General features: G+C 38.5%; 1 long non-coding RNA gene across 1 annotated transcript; it reads left to right on the forward strand.

Annotated features, from left to right (window-relative positions):
* Positions 1–7,792: 7,792 nt before the first annotated feature.
* Positions 7,793–8,217, forward strand: LOC118479832. The gene is made up of 2 exons (XR_004861007.1): positions 7,793–7,853; positions 7,929–8,217. It is a non-coding gene; the product is annotated as an uncharacterized LOC118479832 (long non-coding RNA).
* The last annotated feature ends 13,182 nt before the right edge of the window (positions 8,218–21,399 follow it).

The raw sequence follows: 21,399 nt of genomic DNA on the forward strand, positions 1-21,399 counted from the left end.
TTTGACCAATTACTTTCGAGCAACGGTAATGTAACGGCTAGTTCATTTATTTTTTTTTATTCAACCATTTTTTATATAAATACTCTCAATCCTCATCCATTTTATACAAACCACAACCAAAAAACTCTTTCACCCACAACTTCAAACATCAAAATTTTATACAACCTTCACCCATTTTTATAAAAAATGGATTCCTCCACTTCCTCGTCGTCCATTGCAAATTATTACTACAAAAATTTCTTAGCGGATGAGGGTGACTCGACCGATGAGGAGGTCGAGCAAGAGGCGGTTACGAGTGCGTGCGAACTAGCGGCTCGGTATTTTAAACGTTGTAGTGAGCCTCAACGTGAGATTTTACCAAGAGAATATATTCAACGAGACCGACAAGCGGCAAATGACCGGTTGATTAAAGATTACTTCGCTGAAGCGTCTACTTACCCAAACCCCGAAGTTTTTAGACGTCGTTTCCGAATGAGTAAACGTTTACTTCTACGCATCGTTGAAAGCTTGGAAAAAACGTATGGTTATTTTAAACAAAAAGCTGATGCGAAAAAAACTCTTGGATTCACCAGTATTCAAAAGTGTACTTCAGCTCTACGGGTCCTTGGGTACGGAAACACGACTGACATCAACGATGCGTAGAAATAAAAGGTTCAAGAGTCTTTGCGGAAGGATATTGAGAGATACTTTGGGGTTCTTCAACAACGGTGGCATTATTTGAGAAATCCTTGTCGTGCATGGAGCAAAGAAAAAATGAGAGATGCTATGTACGCTTGTATAATAATGCATAATATGATTTTGGAAGACGAAGGAAAAGCAATATGCCAGAACTATGTACCGGAAGATGTTTAGGAGTATCCACAAGCAATAATGGAAGAAAGAGTAAAGAATGCACATAAATTGCGGTCTGAAGCGGCACATAATGAGTTAGCGTGTGATTTGGTCGAACATGCGCGGTCGGTTCGTTATATTCCAAACGAGGGTGAGCAAGAGTCAGATGACGAAGAATACGAAGATGATGGGAATGGCGAAAGCGAAGACAAGAATAAAAAAATTATTAGTTTTAAAAATATATTGTGTATTTGTCTTATTATTTATGTAATTTTTATTTAATTAATAGAATATAATTTGTTTAAAAAAATTGGGTAATTATGGAAGTGATACATGACAGACAACGCCCAAAGGTAGGACATTATTCCCCCAACGAGTACGCATGGTGTCGTAGAAATATAATTTTTGTTGTTTAAGTTTGATGCTGGTAGGGAACGTTGTTTGTCTTCTTCTGGATAGAATGATCAACTTAATCAAGTGCATGAATTTATGTCTTCTTCTGGATAGAATTTGTATTAAGTAAATTCTACTTATTACAATGATTTAACTCCTCGCTTAGCCGTCCTTCAGTCAAAAGTATGAATCTATTTCTCATATATTTTAATGAATGCAAGTTGAGAAAATAGATGTTTAAGAGAAGATTAATCAATTGTGCCGGTTTCGTGTTGCTTTTGTGTGTTTGTAATACAAATATATTTTATACTGATTGATTATGTTGTCAAGAGACTTTATTTTTAACTAGTGGGTTTCCCCGCCATTCGCGGCGGGGTTTGGGTGAGTATCGGTTCAGATCATTACGAAACTGGTATAATACGAGCAATCAATATATCAATCAAAAGAAACAAAAACGAATACAAGGGCGAATATAACTCCGTCTTCGACTAAAAATGTTAAATTAGCACATAATAAAATAATATATATATATATATATATATATATATATATCTATACTACTTTAATAAGGATATGTGAAGGACAAGATGGTAATTGAACAAGGTGTTGAAAAAACACTTAATGCACAATGTACAACTGTTAAGGCACAAGAAAACACAAACCCTTTTACCCTTTACAAGGGTATACATCTGCCGTCCAAATGTTTTACTTTCTTACACGGATCAACATCGGGACCGTCCATTTGACTTCACACGGATCACCATATGCTTTCTCTCTCAATGCTCACACATCTCACAAAACAACATCAGATCTTCTTCTCTCTCTCTTCTCTCTCTCTTCTCGGCGATCTAGGGTTTCATGAGATCTATCACCAGATCCGTTTGAATCTATCACCAGATCCGTTTCATGAGCAGATCTAGGGTTTCATGAGATCTATCACAAGCTTTATCTGGCAAGGGATCCGTTTGATGTTCTGATGTTGTTGCAATGAGTGTTATATATCTTACCATGTTCTTTTGTGATTCTTACTTTTCTGGTGAAGCGGTTGACGGATGTTCGAACGACGAAATCTGAGGTTTACGAAGGATTTTCGCATGTGTTTTGTGATGAATCGACTCAGGTTAGGTTTATCTTTAATCTTGATGTGGATTTGTTAGTAGATAGATGCGGTTATTTCAAATTAGGTTGAAAGTTTTGTGATATTTGAATTTGTATTTTTGGTGATGATAGTTAGGTTAATTTCAGATATGACATAGTGAAAGGATAAATTGTTTTTGTAGTTTTGATTTTACTTTGTTCTGTTATATTTTGATCTTTTCCTTCATTTTTGGGACTGATATGTGTCATGGTTTTGTGAAAATCTGAGGTTTACGAAGGATTTTCGCATGTGTTTTGTGATGAATCGACTCAGGTTAGGTTCTAAATGTTGATTTTTCTTTAATCTTGATGTGGATTTGTTAGTAGATAGATGCGGTTATTTCAAATTATGTTGAAAGTTTTGTGATATTTGAATTTGTATTTTTGGTGATGATAGTTAGGTTAATTTCAGATATGACATAGTGAAAGGATAAATTGTTTTTGTAGTTTTGATTTTACTTTATTCTGTTATATTTTGATCTTTTCCTTCATTTTTGGGACTGATAAGTGTCATGGTTGTGTGATAATTATGATATTTAGGTCATTTAGATATGGAATAGTGAAAAGATAGATTGTTATGTATTTTTGATTTTAGTTTGTTCTGTGGGATGCTCGATGAGCAGATCTAGGGTTTCATGAGATGTATCACGAGCTTTATCTGGCAAGGGATCCACAGATTTGAACAAGGGATCCGTTTGATGTGGATTTGTTAGTAGATGCGGTTATTTCCTACATCCGATGTTTTAGTTAGGATTTACCTTTTTAATTTTTTTTTATGTTTACTTGTTTGTTTATATGTCACATGCAGATTAGTAAGACAAAGGTGTTTCTAAGGGCCGGACAGATGGCAGAGTTTGATGGTTGTCGGACTAAGGTCCTAAGTTATACGACCTAGATGGCTTGGATAAGCTGAGCCTGTGAGGGTATGATGCATAAGCTGAGCCTATGAGGCTATGATGCATAAGCTGAGCCTGTCGACTCTATGATGCATAAGCTGAGCTTGTGTTCTTAATATGTCTGAACTGAAACTGTTAAGGCTAGGGGTGTTAAACGGGTTATGTTCACGGGTTGGCGGGTTTAACCCGACCCGAACCCGAAAATTTTAGACGAACCCGAACCCGACCCGAACCCGAAAATTGTGTCATACATATGAACCCGAACCCGACCCGAATAATCTCAGACTGACCCGAACCCGACCCATTCAACCCAAATTTTTTTATTTTTTCAGCAAATTGATATATTAAAATTAACATCTACTAAAAAAACACAAATTTATATAATTAAATTACATTAAAATCATAAAATATTATGTCAATTTCTCTTTTTAAGTTATATTTATGACATAAAATTACACGCCTAATCAAATTATGACATAAACATATTGTAAAAATATAATTTTAATATAAATGTATTAAACGGGTCAACCCGCCAACCCGACCGGGTTGACCCGAACCTGACCCGTTTAGCTAAACGGGTTCGTGGGTTCAACCTGAAACTGACCCGAACCCGTTTAGACTAAACCCAAACCCACGAATTTCGTATTAGGTTCGTGTCGTGTTTTCGGGTCGTGTCAGAAATTCACACCCCTAGTTAAGGCTATGATGCATAAGCTGAGCCTGTGAGGTTACATATGTGTTTCTTGTGCTTAAAACACTTGTACATCATGCTTTAAAGGTTGTTTAAGTTTAGTGGAAAATTACTCTTGTACATCATGCTTTAAAGCGGGGTTACATAACACAATAGACTGTGATGATGATTGTATTTTGAGGGTACATAGAAGATCCGAGTAGCATCTTGGCGGGGCAATATCCAGGTTGCATAGTTCTCACTTTGCAACCGTGTGTTGCAGCCATGGCTTTACCCGTAGTTGTGTTCATCTCTCAATTACATGTCTGAGTCTTCCAGTTGTAAAAGTATTATCACAGATTCACAGATCTAAAAGTACATGTCTGAAAGACAGATGTTGATTTATCTTTAATCTTGATGTGGATTTGTTAGTAGATGCGGTTATTTCAAATTAGGTTGAAAGTTTTGTGATATTTGAATTTGTATTTTTGGTGATGATAGTTAGGTTAATTTAGATATGACATAGTGAAAGGATAAATTGTTTTTGTAGTTTTGATTTTACTTTATTCTGTTATATTTTGATCTTTTCCTTCATTTTTGGGACTGATAAGTGTCATGGTTTTGTGAAAATCTGAGGTTTACGAAGGATTTTCGCATGTGTTTTGTGATGAATCGACTCAGGTTAGGTTCTAAATGTTGATTTATCTTTAAGGCTATGATGCATAAGCTGAGCCTGTGAGGTTACATATGTGTTTCTTGTGCTTAAAACACTTGTACATCATGCTTTAAAGGTTGTTTAAGTTTAGTGGAAAATTACTCTTGTACATCATGCTTTAAAGCGGGGTTACATAACACAATAGACTGTGATGATGATTGTATTTTGAGGGTACATAGAAGATCCGAGTAGCATCTTGGCGGGGCAATATCCAGGTTGCATAGTTCTCACTTTGCAACCGTGTGTTGCAGCCATGGCTTTACCCGTAGTTGTGTTCATCTCTCAATTACATGTCTGAGTCTTCCAGTTGTAAAAGTATTATCACAGATTCACAGATCTAAAAGTACATGTCTGAAAGACAGCTTGCTTGCTGCAGTCTCTATAAAGTACTATACGATATATCACTTGGATGTTTCCCAAGTGTTCTATGATGCATAAGCTGAGCCTGTGAGGCTATGATGCATAATAGACTGTGATGATGATCCAGGACAAGATGGTAATTGAACATCCGTCAAGCTCTTCCTCACTGTGATGATGATCAATGGAGAAGATCTGATGTTGTTTTGTGAGATGTGTGAGCATTGAGAGACAAAGCATATGGTGATCCGTGTGAAGTCAAATGGACGGTCCCGATGTTGATCCGTGTGAGAAAGTTAAACAACCTTTAAAGCATGATGTACATCATGCTTTAAAGGTTGTTTAAGTTTAGTGGAAAATTACTCTTGTACATCATGCTTTAAAGCGGGGTTACATAACATAATAGACTGTGATGATGATTGTATGTTGAGGGTACATAGAAGATCCGAGTAGCATCTTGGCGGGGCAATATCCAGGTTGCATAGTTCTCACTTTGCAACCGTGTGTTGCAGCCATGGCTTTACCCGTAGTTGTGTTCATCTCTCAATTTATCCGTGTGAGAAAGTAAAACATTTGGACGACAGATGTATACCCTTGTAAAGGGTAAAAGGGTTTGTGTTTTCTTGTGCCTTAACAGTTGTACATTGTGCATTAAGTGTTTTTTCAACACCTTGTTCAATTACCATCTTGTCCTTCACATATGTTTGACGGATGTTCGAAGGACGAAAGCTAAGGTTTACGAAGGATTTTCGCATGTGTTTTGTGATGAATCGACTCAGGTTAGGTTCTAAATGTTGATTTATCTTTAATCTTGATGTGGATTTGTTAGTAGATGCGGTTATTTCAAATTAGGTTGAAAGTTTTGTGATATTTGAATTTGTATTTTTGGTGATGATAGTTAGGTTAATTTCAGATATGACATAGTGAAAGGATAAATTGTTTTTGTAGTTTTGATTTTACTTTGTTCTGTTATATTTTGATCTTTTCCTTTAATTTTGGGACTGATAAGTGTCATGGTTTTGTGATAATTATGATATTTAGGTCATTTTTGGGGATGATAAGTGTTGTAGTTCAATGAAAATTATGATAGTTAGGTCAATTTTAGATATGGAATAGTGAAAAGATAGATTGTTATGTACTTTTGATTTTAGTTTGTTCTGTGGGATGTTTTGATATACTTTTTCATTTCCCAAGTGTTCTATGATGCATAAGCTGAGCCTGTGAGGCTATGATGCATAAGCTGAGCCTGTGAGGCTATGATGCATAAGCTGAGCCTGTCGACTCTATGATGCATAAGCTGAGCTTTGTTCTTAATATGTCTGAACTGAAACTGTTAAGGCTATGATGCATAAGCTGAGCCTGTGAGGTTACATATGTGTTTCTTGTGCTTAAAACACTTGTACATCATGCTTTAAAGGTTGTTTAAGTTTAGTGGAAAATTACTCTTGTACATCATGCTTTAAAGCGGGGTTACATAACACAATAGACTGTGATGATGATTGTATTTTGAGGGTACATAGAAGATCCGAGTAGCATCTTGGCGGGGCAATATCCAGGTTGCATAGTTCTCACTTTGCAACCGTGTGTTGCAGCCATGGCTTTACCCGTAGTTGTGTTCATCTCTCAATTACATGTCTGAGTCTTTCAGTTGAGTGTAGTTGAGAGTTTGTAAAGTGTGAGTAGAGTGTAGATATCTCTGAATTATTTATAGAGACTGAAGCAAGCATGCTGTCTTTCAAGCATGGTGTCTTTCAAACAGTGTATGGAAGAGTGTTGATATATTATAGAGACTGCAGCAAGCAAGCTGTCTTTCACACAAAATTAAAGTGTTGCTTTTTCCTGAACTGAATTTAATTAGTTATACCTTTGGTTAACGACTGTCACGATCACTATTATTACAGAACAAGCTCACTCCGATCTTCTGGCAGCCGGAGAAAGTGTATCTGCTTGGAGAGTCTCGGAATCGGCTTTAGTGACGCTGAACGCTGCTTCATTAGAATAAAGGTTTTTATATTTGCAACTTGACAAAATGTGATTTATATTAAATTTATTTTAAGTTAATAGTGTACTGGTTATAACTAATATCAAATCTTTACTAATACTTGATTTCTTTTTATGATGGTTGACTTTGCGAGAACTAACGGAGCTTGTGTTCTTAATATGTCTGAACTGAAAGTGTTTGAGGCTATGATGCATAAGCTGAGTCTGTCAGGTTACATATTTGTTTCTTGTGCTTAAAACACGTGTACATCATGCTTTAAAGGTTGTTTAAGTTTAGTGGCAAATTACTCTTGTTGTGTACTCCGGATTTTGTGTTCTTAATCTGTCTGAACTGAAAGTGTTTGAGGCTGTGATGCGAAAGCTGAGCTTGTGTTCTTAATCTGTCTGGACTAAAAGTGTTGAGTCTATGATGCATAAGCTGAGCTTGTGTTCTTAATCTGTCTGAAGTAAAAGTGTTTTGAGGCTGTGATGCAAAAACTGAGCCTGTGTAATCTATCTGAACTGAAAGTGTTTGAGGCTGTGATGCAAAAACTGAGCCTGTGCAAGGTTCGCTCGGTCCAACAACTCAAGCAAATGTTTTCTTTGCATTTTAGGGGGAACATGTGTGCTTCTCTCCCAGGGCATACAAAACACAGGTTATTGGCGGCAACCCGCCATATTTAACATATAAAAAAACTTTATATGTTAAATTTGGCGGGCTTCCGCCAACAACCTGTGTCTTGTATGCCTTGTGGAGAGAAGCACCCATCTTCCCCCTAAAAAACATAGAAAACATTTGCTTGAGTTGTTGGACCGAGCGAACCTTGCATAATGCGTCAAGGGAAACTATTGGTCGAGCGAGACATTTGTTCAGGTATCCTTATTTCATGATAAAATGATTATGAATAGCTGTGCATAAACTAATCGCAAGTTTGTTTGGTATATGCAGGGTAATAGGGAACAGCAGTGTTCAGCACTGTGTCATTCTTGCTTGGTGCCATCACCTCAGTTGTCTCTGGCTTACCATCCGTGTACTTTACTAAAATTTGATCGGTGCAGTGAGCATGCGAGCGCAACAAGTGCAGCCGCAGCGGCGCGGTGAGGGCAGCCGCAACGAGCGCAGCGGCATGGCTAATAAAAAAATAAAAAAACTGCCACCTCTAAGTAGATATGTATCAGAATGTACAAATTCATATTTATTGTTTTGTTTATGCGTTTAATCGTTTGATTAACGACTCGATTGATTTGTTTGTAACCATTTGTCTGTAAACGAACTTATTTATCTTACTTTAATTTTTGTATTAAGCATCATCTATCGCGCCTTTGCTGACTGACTTTTATAGATCACTACTTTAGGGAGAATGAACAATTATCCAAATATGGAGATACTAAATCTGCTCGAGGTATGATGCTGGTTGAACTTAAGAAACTAATTGAAGGAAATCCTTTATTTTGTGACAAATTTCAGTTCCAAACCTTAGGAATTCAAGATTAAGGACTCTTACAAACCTAAGACTGTTTGGGAAATTTTTGACTATGTTTTGTACATCTTACAATATAGTAGTTAATGTTAGTTATTTGTGAATTTGTATCACAATATGAACCAACAAAAGCCTAGGTAGTCCGTCTATTTCAGGTAACATAACTAGAATCAAACAATTTTCTTTGTTTTCTCCTGAGTCGCACAATAACCACCAAACGCCATCACGAAACCACCAATCGCCGCAAATCGCTGATTCTCGCCGCTGAAGAAGGCCTCAACCGACCATCACATTCTGCTACACTACCACCATCGTCGTCACAAGCCACATTGGAAACTACATCCCCGTAGATAGCCCTAAACTCACCAACTTAAGTGATACCACTCCCGCCGCATCGCGCGGGTAAGTGACTAGTATATATATATATATATACATATATACATATATATATATATATATACATATATATATATATGTATATAGGGTAATGCTAGACAAAAAAACCCTTAAATTTTTAGAAAACTCTGGAAACTCAAATCTCCCCCCATTTTTACCCAACCTCCCGACATTTTTTTTTTGAAAAAAATAACACATGTAATATAAATGTTTTAAAGTGTTTTGGGCCAAAAAAACAAAAAAGCACCGAAGGGATTTTTTTAAAAAAAATAAACAAATTTCAGCAATGTCCGGTTGCCTAACATGTGTTAGGCACAAAAGACAGAAATTGCTGAATTTTTTTTAAATCATCCCTTCGGCGCTTTTTTGATTTTTTTGGCCCAAAACTCTTAAAAACATGTATATTACATGTGTTATTTTTAAAAAAAAAATGTCGGGAGGTTGGGTTTTCTAGGGTTTTTTTATATATATAGGGTTTTCTATATAGCCCTACCCTATATATATATATATACTAGTCACTTACCCGCGCGATGCGGCGGGAGTGGTATCACTTAAGTTGGTGAGTTTAGGGCTATCTACGGGGATGTAGTTTCCAATGTGGCTTGTGACGACGATGGTGGTAGTGTAGCAGAATGTGATGGTCGGTTGAGGCCTTCTTCAGCGGCGAGAATCAGCGATTTGCGGCGATTGGTGGTTTCGTGATGGCGTTTGGTGGTTATTGTGCGACTCAGGAGAAAACAAAGAAAATTGTTTGATTCTAGTTATGTTACCTGAAATAGACGGACTACCTAGGCTTTTGTTGGTTCAAATTGTGATACAAATTCACAAATAACTAACATTAACTACTATATTGTAAGATGTACAAAACATAGTCAAAAATTTCCCAAACAGTCTTAGGTTTGTAAGAGTCCTTAATCTTGAATTCCTAAGGTTTGGAACTGAAATTTGTCACAAAATAAAGGATTTCCTTCAATTAGTTTCTTAAGTTCAACCAGCATCATACCTCGAGCAGATTTAGTATCTCCATATTTGGATAATTGTTCATTCTCCCTAAAGTAGTGATCTATAAAAGTCAGTCAGCAAAGGCGCGATAGATGATGCTTAATACAAAAATTAAAGTAAGATAAATAAGTTCGTTTACAGACAAATGGTTACAAACAAATCAATCGAGTCGTTAATCAAACGATTAAACGCATAAACAAAACAATAAATATGAATTTGTACATTCTGATACATATCTACTTAGAGGTGGCAGTTTTTTTATTTTTTTATTAGCCATGCCGCTGCGCTCGTTGCGGCTGCCCTCACCGCGCCGCTGCGGCTGCACTTGTTGCGCTCGCATGCTCACTGCACCGATCAAATTTTAGTAAAGTACACGGATGGTAAGCCAGAGACAACTGAGGTGATGGCACCAAGCAAGAATGACACAGTGCTGAACACTGTTGTTCCCTATTACCCTGCATATACCAAACAAACTTGCGATTAGTTTATGCACAGCTATTCATAATCATTTTATCATGAAATAAGGATACCTGAACAAATGTCTCGCTCGACCAATAGTTTCCCTTGACGCATTATGCAAGGTTCGCTCGGTCCAACAACTCAAGCAAATGTTTTCTATGTTTTTTAGGGGGAAGATGGGTGCTTCTCTCCACAGGGCATACAAGACACAGGTTGTTGGCGGAAGCCCGCCAAATTTAACATATAAAGTTTTTTTATATGTTAAATATGGCGGGTTGCCGCCAATAACCTGTGTTTTGTATGCCCTGGGAGAGAAGCACACATGTTCCCCCTAAAATGCAAAGAAAACATTTGCTTGAGTTGTTGGACCGAGCGAACCTTGCACAGGCTCAGTTTTTGCATCACAGCCTCAAACACTTTCAGTTCAGATAGATTACACAGGCTCAGTTTTTGCATCACAGCCTCAAAACACTTTTACTTCAGACAGATTAAGAACACAAGCTCAGCTTATGCATCATAGACTCAACACTTTTAGTTCAGACAGATTAAGAACACAAGCTCAGCTTTCGCATCACAGCCTCAAACACTTTCAGTTCAGACAGATTAAGAACACAAAATCCGGAGTACACAACAAGAGTAATTTGCCACTAAACTTAAACAACCTTTAAAGCATGATGTACACGTGTTTTAAGCACAAGAAACAAATATGTAACCTGACAGACTCAGCTTATGCATCATAGCCTCAAACACTTTCAGTTCAGACATATTAAGAACACAAGCTCCGTTAGTTCTCGCAAAGTCAACCATCATAAAAAGAAATCAAGTATTAGTAAAGATTTGATATTAGTTATAACCAGTACACTATTAACTTAAAATAAATTTAATATAAATCACATTTTGTCAAGTTGCAAATATAAAAACCTTTATTCTAATGAAGCAGCGTTCAGCGTCACTAAAGCCGATTCCGAGACTCTCCAAGCAGATACACTTTCTCCGGCTTCCAGAAGATCGGAGTGAGCTTGTTCTGTAATAATAGTGATCGTGACAGTCGTTAACCAAAGGTATAACTAATTAAATTCAGTTCAGGAATGTCACACCCCCGAAATCCACCTGCGGAGTATCACCGCTTGGGAGCGTGACTGACCGGGATCAAGCCACCCATCATATCGAACATGTAGTTAATGTCAAGCATAATAAATGTAAACCAATTATTCAATACGATTGATGTTTCAACAAAACATAATTTAAGTAGCGGAAGCGTAATAATGATATCCAATGTGTGTAAATAGTTCAAGTGTTGTAAGTTTATCAAAACATCCACGATCCATGCACCACAACGACCTGCTCCTCCCTGTGCAAGCTCCATATGTACCTAATGTCCTGCAAGGCATGCAGCAGAAAGTCAACAACTAGTTGAGCGAGTTCACAGTTAACAGTTCAGTAATAGTATGGCGTGAGCAGTAGTATGTTCGTTCGTTATGTCAGGTATCGTATTAGTTTCCATCGCGGCCTCCCAGGCAGGTATGCGAAGATATTAGGGGATATCCATCCCAAGTATTCTAGACTAGGTTTATCTGTATCGCGGCCGACCAGGCAGGTGTGCGAAGTTTAGTAAATTACAGTTCGCGGCCTTCCAAAGGCAGGTGTGCGAAGTTAGTCATAATATCGCGGCCAACCCTTGGCAGGTGTGCGAAGATCAGTTCAATAAGTGTTACTAGTCTAGTCGTAGTTCAATCAGCGGAGTATGTACCATAATTCATCAAATCACATCACTACGTTCCAATATAGATAAGTACCAGTAAACAATCAAATCCCATTCCCACCCTGGGAACCCCATGCCTTGGCTGTGTGAACTCACCTTGGTTTGCTCGGTATGCTATGCTCTAGGGTTTATCAAATGTCTAAGTCCGTTACACACGACCTAGGATATAATGCACATGATACGATATGAGTGTTTGTATCCAGTTAGGGTTTTGCAAGTCATTGATATTCAAGCGATTGTGTATAGTGTGCATATTGTGTACAGGATGATATCACATAGACCGATTCATACATGTAAGATCATACAGTTGTATTCAGTATCATACAATTATATACACGGAATCCTACATCATGTAAACAGTTAATCGTATTCATATATCTCATGCGTCGCGTCTTGTATTCCACAGTTTAGTCTAACGTGAAAATTAACCTAATGGCCAACGTTAACATACTTATCATCTTCACATCGTTATCAAGCTTAATCAAAGTTTGCGGCTAAACACAGTAGTATAAACATCTAACAGATCCAATCATGACTTAAACATACAACACAGGGCCTCATATTAATCATACACAAAATAGACAGGGCCTTGCCCTTCTTAGAAGCTCGGACAAGTGTTGGGGGGGGGGGTTTCCCCTGTTTAAAAGTCGGCTCATGAGTAACCAGTCACCAAACTCAGACAATGACACACCCCTCTTGTGAAACTCGGACATGTGAGTGGGTTTTAAAGAAAATTGGATATGGATGACATGGGATAAACTCGGACCAATATAGCTATATATATATAAAGATCGGACAAAAGACTTATGGTCACAGAACTCGGACCATAAGGGCATAGGGTTAAAACTCGGGCCCTAGATCAACAAACTCGGACCTGATCAACAAACTCGGACCTGATTCATAAACTTGTTTCATAAACTCGGACCTTGCTTATCTCACATATTCGGACATAATAACATATAAATAACCTCGGACATGCAAACTCTATAAACTTCGGACCCTTAATTATAACCTAAACTCTGGCATGATATATGGTTCATAAAGGTCGGACATGGGCCTGTTAAAAGAAATCGAACTATCGGGCCGAAGCCCTCAACCTATGGCTTTTGGTTAGCCACCCAACCTAACCAATCAAGATACTTGGCCGCCCCAAAGTCACATGACTTCTTGCAAACATCTGACAATTGACTTTGAACCCTACACCACCAAATACTTACCAGCCGACAATCACATGCACATTCACATAATCACAAGCAAATTCAAAAAGATGATGGCTGACATATGTAAACCCCTCAAAAGCTTATTGGACCAAATTATGGACATGCATTATTTATTAAACAAATTTCGATACTCATCACTGAATATTGGCACATGTATAACATCACAACATTCAAGAATAATTTACATATTGGCCGACAATTGAAGATAAGTTTCAAGTTGCTATTTGACCAACATCAATCCCTATTATAATTCTATAGGACCGAATTAATGGATATGACACAGTTGGCTTCACTATGCAACAACTATTAAATAATATTGTAGAGTACAATTATCATGACAATACCAAAGCAAGAGATGCTATTTGACCGAAAGCATCAATGAGTTCACATGTGAATTGGATAGTTAAAATATCATCACTGTACTTGTTCATCGATTAGAATAATTATATGAAACCAATATATAAAAATCATCACTGTATAATCTAATTATTTAACATCGAACCATCTTCGATTAGAACAATTATTAACAAGAAGAACATGCTAACATCACATATACTCCACATCAACAGTTAATTGACAAATAAAGAATAACACTAACCAATAATGGTGATCCCAACCGGGGGTTTTTGCTACTGCCGTTCACCTCTTGCCTAGGGTTTGCGAAAATATGATAGGAGTTGTGTATTACTCCTCTAATGTACGTATACATAAACACAAAGAAACAGTTGGGCCGATTCCAATGATGTTGAGGGGATTGGCCCGATTCTAGGGACTTATTCTATGCTATACTAGGCCCGATTTGATCCGGGCCTATGCAGGTAAGTTGGGCTCCACTAAGTTTGTTCGGGTCGGAATAAAGTGTAACAAAATTGCTAACATGGCCCGATAATTTGCGGCCCATACGCAATGCTAATAATATTAGTTCGGTAAAATTGTCACGCACACTAAGCAGATTAATAGGCAAACATAAACGCGGAACATATAACACATCCGGAGTGGAATAATAAAGAATGTTATTTAGAAAATTAGACGTTACTAACCTTAAAGGTTCGGGTTGTCACATTATCCCCAACTTGAAAGAAATTTCGTCCCGAAATTTAGTACGCACTCACTGAGGAAGCTAGGTAAGCTGAATTGTTCACTGGTTTTCCTGGGGTGTCACATCATCCCCCCGTTGATTTGGAATTTCGTCCCGAAATTCCGCAGTAGTAGCTTCAGTCTCAGTAGTGGTTGTATTGGTTTCAAATAACTGGGGGTACTTTTCTGTCATTTGGTCTTCGCGTTCCCAGGTGTACTCTGGGCCACGTCGGGAGTTCCAACGAACTCGAACAAGAGGGATTCTCTTGTGTTTGAGGACCTTCACATCCCGGTCCGTGATTTCAACTGGCTCCTCGACGAACTGCAACCGCTCGTCGATAGTGAGTTCCTTAAAAGGAACTATGAGGGTCTCATCTGACAGGCACATCTTCAGATTCGACACGTGAAATACATTGTGAACTGCACCGAGTTCAGCTGGTAAGTTCAGTCTGTAGGCTACTGGGCCTATTCTTTCAGTGATTTTGAACGGTCCAACATACCGTGGATTGAGTTTGCCTCGTTTACCAAATCGAACCACACCCTTCAGGGTGAGACTTTTAATAACACCCGGTCCCTGACCTGAAATTTCAAAGGCTTGCTACGCTTGACCGCGTAGGCTTTCTGAAGGTCGCGTGCTGCCGCCATGCGTTGTCGTATCTGTGCAATTCGTTCAGTAGCGTCAACTACCATTTCTGAGCCTGTAATCTAACTATCCCCCACCTCTGCCCAACCGAGAGGTGACCGGCATTTACGTCCGTACAATGCCTCGAATGGAGCGGCTTGAATGCTGGTGTGGTAACTATTATACGAAAACTCCACTAACGGGAGATGCTTTTCCCAGCCGTTGCCGAAATCGATGACACATGCCCGAGGCATGTCTTTAAGAGTTTGGATCGTTCGCTCAGACTGTCCATCCGTCTGAGGATGATATGCTGTGCTCATGTCGAATCGTGAGCCGGAAGATTTGTGCATCGCCTGCCATAGTTCTGACGTGAATTGTGCATCCCGATCCAAAATAATGGAGGTGGGCACCCCGTGCCTCGAAACCACTTCTTTAAGATGGATGACTGCGAGAGTGGAGAACTTATCCGTTTCCTTAATAGCCAGGAAGTGTGCAGACTTGTTGAGTCGATCCACGATCACCCATATAGCATCTTTCCCACGCTGGGATCTGGGTAAACCCGTAACGAAATCCATGGAAATTCCTTCCCATTTCCACTGTGGTATCCTGGGTTATTGCAGTAGTCTGAGGGTTTCTGGTACTCTGTCTTGACTCTCGCACAAGTCAAACATTTGCAATGTGGGCCTTCATGCTAGGCCACCAATATGTAGTTCTGATGTCGTGATACATTTTATCCGTGTAAGGCCCTATAATGGTGTAGGTTTACGCCTATCTTTATCAAACATAATTATAGGCTATTGGGCTTAGCCTTGTAGTGGGTTAGATAGTAATGGAATAAGCCATGTGGGCTAATTAAGGGATTTGGGCCTGTTTAGTTAGTAATGTGCATGTGGGCTTGGCCCAACTTGTAACTAGGCCACCCTATGTAACTATAAATAGGGTGAGCCTAGGTCATTATTAGGTTAGACATTTGTTAGACATTTTTAGAGAGGTTGAGAGGTTCTTCATCATCATATTCGAATTCTTTGTGTGTGTACCAGACGGTTCCTAGAAACCGTGTGCACTTTGATATTCAATCAATACGAATCGTTCTTGTTCTTATCACTTTCATCAGTATTCCGCGCTCGTGATTGTGATTTTGATATCCGATTGTTAGTGTTCCTGGACTTACAATTGGTATCAGAGCCTAAGTAGTCTTTCGAAAGGCTCGGTTCATTAGATATCATTTGAAGAACAAGAAAATTATTTTCAGATTCGAAGAACGCGAAGAAACTTTTGAAGACATCAAGAACAGTAAAAAATTCTTGCTTTTGATCTGTTTTGGAACGAAAAGAATTGTGTTTACTGTTTTTTAGAAAGTTTGGTGGAAAGAATAAGGAAATTGATTTTAAAATCTATTCCTTGATCTTCGGGATTTGATTGGTTTGAAAAGTCAAAGTGTTTCCTCTTTCATTTTTCAAAATTGTGCGATTCACTCAAAGTGACCACGTTCAGAAACAACTTGTGCGACTGACATTCATCCTTGTGCGACTACAGTCAACCATCTTGTGCGATCATATCATCATTACTTCTAGAAGTTGACTTGTGCGATTATCAAAATTCTTTGTGCGACTGAACCTTCTTGTGCGATCAACCATCTTGTGCGACTACGATCTTGTGCGATCCAGCAGTCATCATCAACAAACAAACATCAGCTTCATCATCGGACATCAACCTCCATCTTCATTCCGACCCCATCTCCGATCAACATCCTTCGAACAACCTGCAACTCATCATCAACTTCCGACGATCACCGTGCAACTGTGAACCCCGACTACCCGTACATCAACATTCAGATTCCGAGTGAAGATATCGAGTTTTCTGTTTCGGGATCGGGTTCGACACCTTGTTCCACGACTTCACAACAATATCATACATCACCTCCGTCTTCTTTTCCGTCGATTTCAAATCATCATCTTCGTTGTTCGACCTCGCATCCTCGCCGACCACCGCAACTGCCATCATCGCCGTCATCCGAAACGTCTTTCTGATCACCATACACATTCATCATAGTTCACTGTTTCAGAACTTTTCATCACCACCGTCTTCTCCGATAACAGTTCACCGTCTACCATCACCTTCGTATCATCACCGTTCGCCGGAAAACCTGCAACATCACTCATCTTCGACCATCCGTCATCATCTTCATCAACGAACCACCCTGCACACCGTAACCGTCATTCTGTCCATCTCCACTGTTCACCTTTGTCAACATCACCGGAAACATCCTTCGTCGCCGGTAACCGTACAACCTCCATTTATCATCAACAGCTCAACACCTCCTCCACGTCTTCATCCATTCACGTAGCCAGTTACCATCTTCGTCTCTGTTGTTCATCAATCATCCTGTCACCGGTTTTGTTTGTGTGAAGTAAGGTTGGCGGCTGTGTTTTCAAAATTAGGGTTTTGGTTTGACGGCTTGTGAACGAAGAAGACGTACAGAACTTTGGTTTGTTTAGTTTATAATAATAATAATAATAATAATTTTAATAATAGTTTTAATCATAAGGTCATCATTACTTAATCATTAGTCATTAATTAGGTTTTATTATAATATTAGGTTTTCGTTTATATATATTAAATTATTAAATAAAAAAAATTATAAATTAACAAATAAAAAAAAGAGGGTCTTGTTTTTTGTTTGACAAGTTTTAACAGGCTTGGTGGTGCGGTACAGAAAGTTGATTCGTGCGTGTGGCAAAGGGTTTGAGTTAGTGAGTACACGGGTTCTCGCTTTGGGCTTGTGTTGTGGCAACAGTTAAAGGCGCACATTTTTGGGGGATCACATATTTGGGGATCACATCTTTGGGGAATCACATTTTCGAGGGATCAAATCTTAAACATGTCTTCTAAGAGAGATGTGCTTGAGCAGGAATTTCAAGGATTCAAATACTCGTATGGTGAATCTATAGAAGCACTTACAGGCCGGTTTGCTAAACTGCTTTCTGAAATGGAGAAGGCTGAGATTGAGGTGTCTAATCGCACGAGCAACACAAAGCTTCTGGATGTTCTAAAAAGGATTCCAGATCAGGCAAACTGTAGTTGGTTTAGGAATGTTTGTGAAATAGTTGTGACAACCGACTGCTACTGTTACAAAATGAAGCCGAATGAGCTGATCTCACTCGTCAAATCATATAACAATGCTGACAAGCAGTCTGCTCAAGGCAACACATCTGATGCAAGTTGCTCACCCACTCCTACTTCTATTGCTCCATTGCCTACTGCAGTTTGCTCATCCACTTCTGATGCAGGGATTCAAGTTCACGACTTCACTCTCATTCCCAATGAGGTATGTTTAGATGATGTCTGTTGTACTGAAAAATGTAAAAAGAAAGTGAAAGGTTTTAAAGAACAGGCTCAATCGCTTTCTATGCAACTTCAACTTACCAAATCCAGTACCTACGAAGTTAAAAAGAAACTGGATGGGTATAAGGAAATGGTAGAGGCTCAAAAACGTGACATTCGAAAGTTGCATAGTGATTTAAGCGAAGCAAGATGTCGATATCTTCACTTTAAGGAGCTATCTGAAAAATTAACTGTTGAATTAGACAACTTAAAATCGACCTTTGAAAACACTGAGTTTAATTTCAAAAAATTTGATGTTTCAAGTGAAAAGGTTGAGAAAATGATAAATCAACAGTTAAAGTATAGCAAAAAGGAAGTGAGGAATAAGGGGTTGGGTTTTGTAGCTATACCCCCACCCTACAACCATAACTATTCCTCAATTCCTATGAGTGAAGAGGAGATAGACAATTTGTCTAATATGGAATATGGGAAGCCCGGGGACAGGAAGGCTGAGCCTGTTAAGCAAAAGAAAGTTAAAATCACAAGGCCAGATAAAACTGAAATTGTTCTAGAAAAACAGGCATTTGATAAAACTTTCGTGAAACCTGCTGATGTTTTAAAGCAAACCGAGACTCTAAATTTTGAGAATAATGCGAACATTGACAAACATTTTCAAGTATTAGATAATACTGAGTCAAGTCTTTCTCAAAATTCACCTGAAGTACAACAACAAGAGAAAGAGTCTGAAACAAAAACTCTCAACTGTGAGTTTGCTATGTTGAATGAGTTCTTTGAATGGTCTCGCAAACAAACTCAGTCAACTGCTCCATCTGATTCCAAATGTGAATCACCTGAAGCAACTAATTCTGAGAAATTGGAATCAGTTGAATCTTGTGAATCTAACTGTGAATCTTCTAGAGCAGCTGACTCAGCAAAAGAAGATTCAGCAGAGCCATTACAAAAAGAATGTAACTCAGGTGGTTCAGCTGAATCAACCAGTGAAACAGTGACTGAGCCCACAGCATCTGAAGTTGAAATAACAAGGCCAGTCCCTGATATTAAATGTGTGAATGTTACTGATGCCTCTACTTCATGTGCAGACAAAGTAATTATTGAGGATTGGGTTGAGGGGGATGATGTTGTTTGTCAAAAGGCTGATGATGTTTGTCCAAAAACATCAAATTTGTCTGCTGATGCTCCTCCTTATGTGAGAAAGGATGCTTCTGAGCCAGCTTTGAGAGGCCCTTCAAATAAATATGTGCCTCCAAAGCCAGCAGTTAGAAATGAAAATGTTAAATCCAATGAATGTGCTAACTGTTGTAAACAGGGACATAAGAAGCAGAGGAGAAAGTTTGAACAGTTTGCAAACAAATCATCCAACAAATCGTATAACTCATACTCAGCATCGGTTGGATGGAATGGATTGGGATATTCTCCTTACGTAAAGAAGCAGACCTGCTACAACTGCGGCATACCCGGTCACATTGCTAGGAATTGCACACATCGTCCCTGCGTGCCATACTATGCACAACATCAGAAGGTTACACCTAGGGATAGAACTTATTCTAAGCCGATGAAGGTTGAAAAACCTAAGGCAATGATAAATAAACGTCCCCAGGTTAAACCATCTGATGGGGACTGGAATGCTGCCAAAGCTAAACGAAAACAAGCTTTGAAACCAAATCAAATTTTGAAAAACAAAAAGGTTGAAAAGCAAACTGTTTTGCCCAAGGCTCCTCAGAAATTAGAGAAGCCTAAACAAGTTTGGAAGGCAAAACATAAAGCAGCAACATCACCAGTCCTTGAATCCAAAGGGGGCATGTGCTTTCAAGAAGTGTCTTATTATGATGCTTCAGGAATACCCAGGACCACGATGGCCTGGGTACCAATGTCTTACTAATCTCTTTATTTTTCAGGGACAACCAAGGAGGAGCTGTTGACAATCCTTGGATGTTGATAGCGGTTGTTCCAGATACATAACGGGTAACATCTCACTGTTGCAAAAGGTATATTTTTACAGTTGATATGTTTCTTTTGAAGGAGATAAAAGAAGTAAGTAAGACAAGATCAGCGAAAAAGGTACACATTTGAATTTCATATTCTAATTTCGATATTGATTAGTCTTAAATCTTATGATGGAATGGTTATGCAAAAACAACAAAAATATTTTCATTTTTCTTTTGTGTTTCTTTTGTACATATGTTTTCGTTTGTCAGGTAAATTTGCGCGTAAGATTTACGCACAAATTTAGGGGGATATCTAAACATATCCATCTGTAAATAGAGAAAATGAGAAAAATACAAAAACATTCAAAAAAAACAAGAAAAATCAAAAATATTTTGTTGCATATATGGGAAATGAAATAATTTCATTATGGTTAAGGGCTGACTCATGTAAGACCAATATTGAAATGGTCTGACTCCAGTGTGATGTGCTAGTAGGCTTTATTCTGATGGCTGGACTCCTTGACTGGTACTGCTTAGAACACTAAATTTACTCTATGACCTCAGGAAAGATCGGTCACTTGGAATTAGGACATGGCTATTTGAATGCGTGTGTGACGTCCCGATACACACAATTTCGTTCTAGTTCTGAAATATTTTCTGTCCAACTCGTGTACCTCCTCTGCTGCATCCAGATACATGCTGACCTGGAGGTGCTAGGCAACGACAGCTTCTGCTGCATCCAGATACATGCTGACCTAGCTGTACGTTGTCGCGCTATAGATCAATTACACCCGAAAGAGGCCCTCTAGTGCCCAAAAGAAACCCGAAAAAAAAAAAACCTATATCAAACTGAGAAAACTCATTTGATTTGTATATTATATCCATCTCTGCAAATGATCTATTCTTTTCTCTTCTCAATCCAGTCCCAGTCAAGATTTCAGAATCCTAGAACGGGCTTGTGAAATATGTGGTAGGGAAACTGCATGTGTGATAGCGTGTTCTGATTAAAAATTCCAGGATTTGATTGTGATTGAATTGAGTGCTCATATAAATTAAAATTAAAACATGATAAATCAGTTGCAGATCGTCACATGAAAAAGGCCTAGGGAGGTAAGTTTAAGTGGACAAATA

Source organism: Helianthus annuus, chromosome 6 (genome assembly GCF_002127325.2).
Source record: "Helianthus annuus cultivar XRQ/B chromosome 6, HanXRQr2.0-SUNRISE, whole genome shotgun sequence".
NCBI classification, from domain to species: domain Eukaryota; kingdom Viridiplantae; phylum Streptophyta; class Magnoliopsida; order Asterales; family Asteraceae; genus Helianthus; species Helianthus annuus.